Raw genomic sequence first — 10,658 nt, forward strand, 5'->3', positions numbered from 1 at the left:
TGTTAAGACAACTAGCTATAGAGAAAGAACCAGAATTCTCCCACTTTTTCTTTGGCCATGTTCCACCATCTCGACCACTTTGTTGTTGACCATCACCCTACTTAGACAATCTAAACTTCTTACCCTGCCTTTTACCTACCTCAGCCTATTTTTTATTTTTGTCCACCACCTATTGCATATGAACAGCCAACCTAGAAATATCCATGTCCTTGATCAGCAATGCAGTCTTGATTTCAAGGATCAACTCATGAGAAAGTCCTGAAGCAAACTTTCTCATCCTATCTCTTATATCCGATAATTTTTTTGAAGCATACCTAGACAGTTGGTGAAATTTCAAAGCATACTCCTTGATCAATATCTTCCCTTGTTTTAGATTAACAAATTTCTTTATTTTCGCTTCTCTCAACTCCTGAGGAAAAAAGTGATCCAAAAAATTATTAGAGAAAGACTCCCACAGAGATGACTCATCAACCTCTCCTCTTGCCAAATCCAATTCCTCGTACCATTGGTATACCACACCCTTTAGCTGATAGGCAGCAAAATTTACCCCTTCCACATTCGTGGCTTGCATGACCCTGATGATCTTTTCCATCTATTCCAAAAAACCTTGAGGATCCTTCTCCACCTTAACACTAGTAAAAATTGGAGAACTCAACCTCATAAAATGGCCAACACTTATGGCCTCAGAAGATCAAAATACCAAATGCACCACGTTCATCCTGAGAAGCCACAAACTAAGCAATCATATGTATTGACTGAAGAAATTTTGCATTCATAACGTCTGCATGATAAAGCTGAGAAGGACTAAAAGGAATCGGTGGAACTCTCGAGAAATCAAGGACTGGACCGCTAGACCAAGAATGGATCCCATGAGTAAAGTGTGTCTAATTCGAAGTTGTTTTATACACTTTTGTATCATTATTATAGATTATTTTGCCTTACTTTGGGAGCAATTCGACTGTTTAACGTGTTCCTATTGATATAAATAAGCACTTAAGTGTCCAAATGTGTGTTTACAATATCCATGGTATTTTTCAAACAAGTTTATGCTTAATTGAGTAATTTAAAGTTCAACCTGGAAAACTAGTTTTACTAGCTTGAGCTAGTTGTGTCTTTAGTTGGTTACGGTAAATTCTAATGTGTTTAATTTGTTCCAAATATTTTAATAGTGTAATTATGAGTGGAATAACTGGTTTGTAATGGGTAAAGTTGAATTTGTTTAAGTTAAGAGTTGGAATGATAAGTGAAAGAGCATTGTGAATTTGCCTTATCTTAGCTTATGTTTTGATTTATTGTTAAGAATATTGTGTTGTTTTGATCTTGAATATATGGTGTATGATATTGTAGGAGGCTTGGTGAACTAAATACAGTGATATACTGATGATAAAAAGGCTCAAAATTCATTAGAAATACACTACAAAAGGTATGGGCAAAAAATAGGACGCTCAACACTTAACCAAAATTTTGAAAGCAAATTTCAGTGAGTCAACACGAAATCAACACATCACGTCGATGGACACACAATTTACACTTAGAAAATTTTTTCAGTATTAATTCCTGTACATCGACACGAAGACGACGCGTCGCGTCGCTACTTCAAATACTTCAAAGTCAAGTTGCGCCGACACAGGTCTTGTCCCATTATTAAGTGAATTGAAGTTGGAATGCACAAAGAATGAGTCGTTGGTGAACCTTGAATCACGTGCAGCTGTCCAATATTACTTTAGAAGTGAATATATATATATATACATATATATAAACATGAAGAATGATAAACATGAAGAAACAGTGGGAAAGAGGGAGTACTGAGTAGGTTTTACAAAACTGATATACTAAAAAATCATTATTTATTGAAGAATATTATTGAAATATATCTTTGTTTATATCTTTGTTTTAAAACATTGAAACATAATATTATTGAAATATATCTTTGTTTTATTGAAATACTTTTTTTATTGAAATATATCTTTGTTTTGCTATAAAAGCATAAGTTTAATAAAATCAATAAAAATAGACCCAGAAATATATGCAGGTTTAGAATGGAATTTAAACAAATTTACTAAATCAAAAATTCTTACACCAGACTCTCATCTATTATATACTACAAGTAAAGGAGAAACTTCAGTCAGATTTACAGATTATAATTACACAACCAAAAGAAATTTAGACGATGACGAAATAGGGAGTAATATAGAAACAGAAAGTGAGTTTATGAATATAGAAGTTCTACAAGAAGGATATGAAGTAGATATGGTCATAGAAAAAGCTAAAAAATTAGCAGAAGAATATAAATACATAACTTTTAAATGTAAAGGATGTCAAAAGGACGAAATGAAAGTAGAAGAATGTATAGAACGTTTTAAAAATTGTTTAGAGAGAAGTGATAATTTAGGATATCGAAATAACAAACTATTCCTTGAAAGAAAAGATGAAGACACAATTTCTGTGTTAAGTTCCACAATAAGTTATAAAGAACTCGCAGAATTAGAACCAACTAGCTCTTCAAGTGCTAGCCCATTTCAACAAACAAACTCTAATCCCCAACCAATAGATTATAGTACAGGAAATGTACAAAAAATATGTTAAATAACTTTAAACATGGACATAAGAACATAAATATAAATATTTTTGGTGGGGAAAAATATGTAAATAAGAACTTACATGAAGTAACTAGGAGAGAGGTTTCCCTTTGCTTACTAAATTTTCACAAACTTGTCTAGATGTATTATATGATTTATGTAATCTGTTTGCTTCTAATAACCTTTTCCTACTTTCTTCTAAATTATGTTTTCTAACTATTAATTGAGCTATCTTGTTATCCTAAGTGGTTTAAGTTAAGGTATTTTTTGCTTTGCTTAGTTTGATATTTCAATCTACTATTAGTATAGGTTATATCTAATTCTACTTCTTGTATATTTTCTATCAGCCATGTTTCAATATTTTAAAACAAAGATATAAACAAAGATATATTTCAGTAATATTCTTCAATAAATAATGATTTTTTAGTATATCAGTTTTGTAAAACCTACTCAGTACTCCCTCTTTCCCACTGTTTCTTCATGCTTATCATTCTTATAGTTTATATTTTCCCCAGAGTTTTTTTTATTTTTTATTTTATTTTTATTTTACCCTGTTCATCTCTTCCTCTTAATCTATGTTCTTAACATCTTACTTCTTTAACCACACCCCGAAAAGTTTAGTCTGGCAGCTAACACTCGTCCTTTGTCTATTTTGCAGACCTGCCGGACTATCAAGGCCAGAATTCCTAGGAATTTACAAGTTAATTCATTGTTGTTATTAAGAAATTAAGAGGCTAGCCATATACTAAGGGTAAGAAGTTTACAGAAAATTTAATATACATGATGTACAAAAAATATGTTAAATAACTTTAAACATGGACATAAGAACATAAATATAAATATTTTTGATGGGGAAAAATATGTAAATAAGAACTTACATGAAGTAACTAGGAGAGAGGTTTTTCTTTCGGGAACCCCCTTAAGATCGAATAGAAAATTTGGAGCTTTTATTTAAACACACTGATACAAAAGTTTATACAAAAAAGACTGACTTGGATAGGTTTGTTGGAAGGAAGGGTTTACAGATTTCAGGTATGTTTTGAGGTTGGTTGATTTCACTCTGTATTCCTTCCACAAAATATACGCCTTTTATAGGCAAAAATTAGATAAAGCAGTGGTTCTAAAGATTACTACGTGGCCTAGATATATGTGGCCGACACTAAACTACGTGGCCTAGATATATGTGGCCGACACTAAAAGATAAGAGATAAAAAAAAATCTTAATAATGCAAGCCGAGTACTCATATATATATATATATATATACTTGTACAACATCGACAATTTTTGACCAAAATAGAATGACTGGACACGTCATTGGATTATTAGTGGACATGAATTATTATTTTTGGCCAACGTGGACAGCATATATATATTTAGTGAAGAGGATTATATTTGAGGGGGAACCATTGGACAACATCTGGTCCCAATTGGAAAAGGATTTGGTCAAATTGAAATATAATATATATACACACGTACAGTGGAGAAAAAAACAATTACCTGGACGGAAGAATACTATTTCGAGAAAAATTGTGGAGACGGCTACACGGTTTATTAGGTTTTAATTTTATTTTTAATCTTTAATTTTTCATATCATGAATCCAATTATTTGGATCATGATTATGAATATTAATGGCTAAAACCCCCCTTTTCGGGGTTAAAGTCAAGAACATGAGTACTATTGTTTTGAATTTATTTTGTTAATTTTGTTTATCATATTTGGTTGTTTATTTATTCTTACTTTAATTATTTTATTAATTGATCTCTCATTATATATATATATATATATATATATATATATATATATATATATATATATATATATATATTGTCGACCTTTTGATCTCGAGAGAGGGAATAGGGAGATAGAACATAGGAATAAACAAAGGTTGAGTTTTTATTCTTTTATAAATTAAAGAATTAAACTTAGCATCTAGGACAAGAATGTACTTAGATGCCTTACTTGATTCATATGTAGGATGATAGCTTTAATTAACTTAATTAGATTATTACATCCCCGCTCAATGATGTAGTTGTAATATACACATTAGGTAAAACATCATAGGTTGGGAAACCATGATCATGCAATTAACCCTACAAATCAACAACCAAGATAAGTGAATTAGCGGATGAAATTCAAAAACATAATATGATTGTTCGGAGTGCTTTAACCCTAGGCTTTTCTCTATTGATTGTTCCAAGAATTTAATTTTTACATTATTTACTTTATTTTTAATTTACAATTTTTCAAACTCTTTTTTGTTACTCTTGTATTAAATTATCTAAAATGTGAACTAGAATTAAATAATTGTTAAATTAAGTCTCTATGGGATTGATATTCGGCTTTCTTGAAGGCCATTATATTACTTGGTAGACCACATACACTTGTGTGTGTACTTAGGGGTTGTAAAGTTCTTGGCTCCGTTGTTGGGGACTTGTTATTTAGCAATTATTTATTTTAGTTTTACTTTTAGATTTATTAGGTGTTTTTACGCTTGGTCTTGTCTTTGTGATTTGCAAGAAACAAGTTAAAAGGACAATAAGATGGCAATGGATCGGGAGTTGGTTGAACCAAACTCAAAATCCGAGCAACTTTACCACCAATATAGGAGAGAAACAATCCTTCTCCCAAAAATTCCACAAAATTTGAAAAGACCAAGAGCATACTATTCCTATGGCTGAACAACAAGCAGTTGGTAGGAAGGTTAGAGAAGTGGCAGTCCCATTTCCAACGAACTTGACTTTCCCAATTCAAAGACCGACAGTTGGGGGGATTTCGAGTTGAAATACAATATGGTGCAGCTTCTTATTAGCAGTGGACGTTTTGCAAGGCTTTCACACTACGATCCACAAGTCCACTTGCAGGCCTTCATTAAGCTTACAGATACATTCACTCCAACCGGGTGACTCTAGATTATGTGATACTAACACTCTTACCCTATTCACTTATTAGGGAATTTAAAAGGTAGTTGAATGTAGAGCCGGCCAGTTCAATCATAACATGGGATGACTTAGCCAGAAGGTTCCTCATCATATTCTTTCCATCAGGCAAGACTGCAAGACTTTGTAGTGAGATAGTGAGTTTCAAACAAAAGCCTAATGAAAATCTCTATCATGCTCGGGAACGCTTCAAGGCCCTTCTTCGAGATTGTCCACACCACCAACAGCCGAATAAGGTACTTACTCATACTTTTTTAGAAGCTCTTGATCACAACATAAATTTTGCTAGATTCAGCCGCAGGTGGTCAACCGTTGGAGCTAACTTATGATGAGTTGTACACATTGCTGAACCACATAGCACAAGAAAATCGAGAGTGGTATTCATATTCTAGAAGTGTCACAAAAATAATTGCGGGTGTGTTCGAGGTATACCAATCCACAGCCTTATCAGTGTAGGTTTTTACTTTACAGAATTTGATTAATACATCATTCAGCAGCTTAAAGTTTGGAGCAACGCAACCTTTATCCATGGTCAATGCCATCCAAAAAGGTGCAGTTTGGTATGAAGTATTCGAAAATAGTAGTCATGTTGCTACTTATGTGCTTCAAATCAGAATTTATAATGTATGTAGGTAATGTTCAAAGTCCGAATTATGGTAATACCTACAACATGATGTGGCAAACTCAGCCACCTAATCAGTTATGGAATTCCCCACAACCACAGGCCCAATCGAATCAGTCGACGAGCCACATGGAAGAGATACTGAAACAAATCTTATCCAAATTACAGAATAAAAAAGTGGCCCAGATAAATTTAGAATTGCAGGTTGGGCAGATACAGCAAGCGTTAAATACCTATCCACAAGGTGGCTTGCCCGCTGATACAGAAAATCTAAAAAAAGTCATGGCAATCATCTTGAAGAGTGGTAAAGAGCTTCATGAAGAACCTCCAAAGGCAGCTAGGGAGGTAGATGCTGAGGTGGTGACCCAACAGGTAGATAATAAAGTTGCTAAAAATTCAAGAAAGTCTAAGTACTTGAATGAAAAAGTTGTTGAACCAGTAAGAAGTGGCTGCCATTGCCCTTCCCTCAAAAGTACATAAAAGCAAAGTAGGATGCATTGTTCAAAAAGTTTATTAATACATTCAAAGAGCTTCATATTAACTTACCTTTGCTAGATGTTTTGCAGAGTATGCCCAAGTATGATAAGTGCTTGAGGGATGTGGTGGCAAAGAAGGTGAAATTGCAATATATGGTTGAGTCACAGATTAGTGGGATGTTTGAGTATCATAATATTAAATTTAAAGCATGGAAAAGAATGAATGTGAAGTCCCATAGATCTCCTTTATGTGAAGATGCTACTAGCTAGGCCTAGAGGCCTCAGGGAGTATTTCTATCTCTTACCTTTTAAATTTACTTTGGGGACAAAGTAAATTTTTAAGTGTGGGGTGGGGAATTCTCAAATTTTGGCTCAATTTAAAAAAAATTAGGTTAGAAATAAGTGAGATATTCTTGTTGGTGCTATTTTTTTTATTATATGATGCAAGTGGGTTTATTGAAAAAAGCATGTTAAATTGTGTGAATTGCTACTTTTGAGACTCATGGGCTCATGTTTTTGACTCTTGTATTTGTTGGCTTAATTTTGAATTCGTGTTATTGTTTGGTTGGGAGTCTATGATGATCCTATTGAGTTGAACATGTGTCATGTATGATGTGAGTATTTTTGTATATTCCTTGTTGCATGTGACGTCTAGAACTTTTCCAATGTGTGTGCGAAGCGAAATAAAGAATGTGGGTTTAGGAGATGATTTAGGCATTTCTTTGATAGTCTTGTTCTATACCTTCTTTTTGAACTACCTTTGTGCATTATCCTAGTTAACCCCATTGAGCCTTTAGCTTTTCCTTTGGCAACCTTATAAGTAGCCCAATCCCTTTTTTGATATACCATGATTTGATCCAAAAAGCTCTTAAGTGCTTTAATGAAAAAAGAATTGAGTTAGTAAGGCATTTGAGAGATTGAAGAAGCAAAGGGTGAAAATTGATGTCCCAAGGTAATAGTTATTGATGTATAATTGATGTGTGGTGGATGATTGTGTTATAAATTATGCTAGAAATATTGCCATGATTGTGACAAAATAGAAAAAATTGATTCTTGTGATAGTAAACTATGCGTCCCCTAAGTGTTTGTGACAATGCTTAAAAGAGATAGGGAAAAAATAAAAGAATGGAGTAGACAAAAATGGAGTAATTTGATTGTTGGAGAGTGATTTTAATTGCATAATGTAGTGTATTAAAGCGCTTAGAGAGGTTAGTCACTATTCTCAAATAATTCCTACCCGTCCCTTAGCCTACATTACAACCCTAAAAAGTCCTAATTTATCCTAAGCTTTATATTTGACTATTAGTGGATCATCACACTAAGGGCTAGTCTATGGTTCATTGTGTGTATCTTGTGAATTCTTTGTGAGAGTGAGCATAATTTGATTTTTGTACCGATTATGTTATAAATTGCATTATTATGAGTGATTATGGGTAACTCTCTTGTTGTGAGGGCACATGTTTGATGAATGTGGGTGATTTGTATGATGTTCTTAATTGAGCAATATCCATGAGTTTGCCACTAGGTGAGTCAATTCTTGAGGTTAGGATGTTTTAGAGTAGTGTTCATAAGCTTTCAATTATACAAATAATGTGCTTTGAAACTTGCATTTCGTGTAGTCATTGTAGTACTAGCTTGAGTGTCTTTCATTTAGTAGAAGTGTAGCGTCACCTCAGATTTTTATACTTAGAGTAAAGAGTTGTTCGAGAACGAATAAGGATTTAAGTGTGGGGTGATGATCTATGGTGGTTTTATACACTTTTGTATCATTATTCTAGCTTATTTCACCTTGTTTTGAGAGCAATTTGAGTCCTTAACGTGTTCATGTTGATATAAATAAGAATTTAAGTGCCCAAACGTGTATTTAAAATGTCCATGGTATTTTTCAAACAAGTTTGTACTTAATTGAGTAATTGAGAGTTCAATCCGAAAAACTAGTTTTATTAGCTTGAGCTAGTTGTGTCTCTAATTGGTTTCGGTGGATTCTAATGTGTTAAATTTATTTCAAATATTTTAATGGTGTAATTATGAGTGAAATAACTTGTTTGTAATGGATAAAGTTTAATTTGTTTAAGTCAAGAGTCGGAATGATAAGTGGAAGAGCATTACAAATTTGCCTTATCTTAGCTTGTGTTTTGATTTGTTGTTAAGAATATTGTGTTGTTTTCATCTTGAATATATGGTGTATGATATTGTAGGAGGCTTGGTGAACTAAATACTGTGATATATTAATGATAAAAAGGGTCAAAATTCATTCGAAACACACTATAAAAGGCATGAGCAAAGAATAAAACGCTCAATACTTAACCAAAATTTTTTAAAAAAATTTCAATGAGTCAACGTAAAGTCAACGCGTCGCGTGGATGGGCACACAATTTACACTTGGAAAAAATTTTCAGTCCTAATTCCAGTACCGCGAAGTGAAGACGACGCATCGCGTCGCTGGTTCAAATACTGCAAAGTCAAGTTGCACCGACACAGGTCTTGTCCCATTATTAAGTGAATTCAAATTGGAATGCACAAAGAATGAGTGGCTGGTGGGCCTTGAATCACGTGCAGGACATTAAGGTGGGCGATAATTTTTGACCAAAATAGAATGACTGGACACGTCATCGGATTATTAGTGCACATGAATTATTATTTTTGGTCAACGTGGACAGCATATATATATTTAGTGAAGAGGATTATATTTGAGGGGGAACCAATGGACAACATCTGGTCCCAATTGGAAAAGGATTTGGTCAAATTGAAATATAATATATATATATATATATACACGCGTACAGTGGAGGAAAAAGCAATTACCTGGACGGAAGAACACTATTTCGAGAAAAATTGAGGAGACGGCTACACGATTTATTAGGTTTTAATTTTATTTTTAGTCTTTAATTTTTCATATCATGTATCCAATTATTTAGATTATAATTATGAATATTAGTGGCTAAAACTCCCCATTTCAGGGTTAAAGCCAAGAATAATGAGTACTATTATTTTGGATTAATTTTGTTAATTTTGCTTATCATATTTGATTGTTTATTTATTTTTGCTTTAATTATTTTATGAATTGATCACCCATAAAATAAATATATTGTCGACCTTTTAATCTCGGGAGAGGAAATAGGGAGATGGAACATGGGAATAAACAAAGTTTGGGTTTTTATTCTTTTATAAAATAAAAAATTAAACTTAGCATCTAGGACAAGAATGTACTTAGATGCCTTACTTGATTTATACGTAGGATGATAGCTTTAATTAAATTAATTGAATTATTACAGCCCCACTCAACAATGTAGTTGTAATATCCACTTTAGGTAAAAGATTATAGGTTGGGAAACTATGATCATGCAATTAACCTTACGAATCAACAATCAAGATAAGTGAATTAGCAGATGAAATTCAAAAACATAGTATGATTGTTCGGAGTGCTTTAACCCTGGACTTTTCTCCATTAATTGTTCCAAGAATTTAATTTTTGCATTATTTACTTTATTTTTAATTTACAATTTTTCAAACTCTTTTTGGTTAATCTTGCACTAAATTAATCTAAACTGTGAACTAGAATTAAATCGTTGTTAAATCAAGTCTTTGTGGAATCAATATTCAGCTTTCTTGAAGGCCACTATATTATTTGGTAGACCACGTATACTTGTGTGTGTGCTTGGGCGCTGTTAGTGTCCCATCAACATTGTCTCCATTTGGGACAGAGAAGTTTCCATGCACATCAGATCGTCAAGGCATTATCTAAAAGGCAAACAACGGAAATTAGAGAAGATTCCAGGAATTAGACTCCAAGCTTGAAAATAAAACAAAAATAAAGAGAAAAAGTTCCTAAATGCCTTATAGCCTTTCTCTTATAAATGTGGCGCGCCACACACCCTTAAAAGAGACTATACTCGACACGACTTTGTGGACTCCTCAATTGACCATGAACCTAAGGCTCTTATACCAACTTGACACGATCCGAACCGGGGCCTTGTCATAATGGGAATACCAAGTCCAACCAAGACCAGGTACCACCCCCGTTACCCAACCCAATCTTTAAA

Source organism: Capsicum annuum, chromosome 5, assembly GCF_002878395.1.
Source record: "Capsicum annuum cultivar UCD-10X-F1 chromosome 5, UCD10Xv1.1, whole genome shotgun sequence".
NCBI lineage: Eukaryota > Viridiplantae > Streptophyta > Magnoliopsida > Solanales > Solanaceae > Capsicum > Capsicum annuum.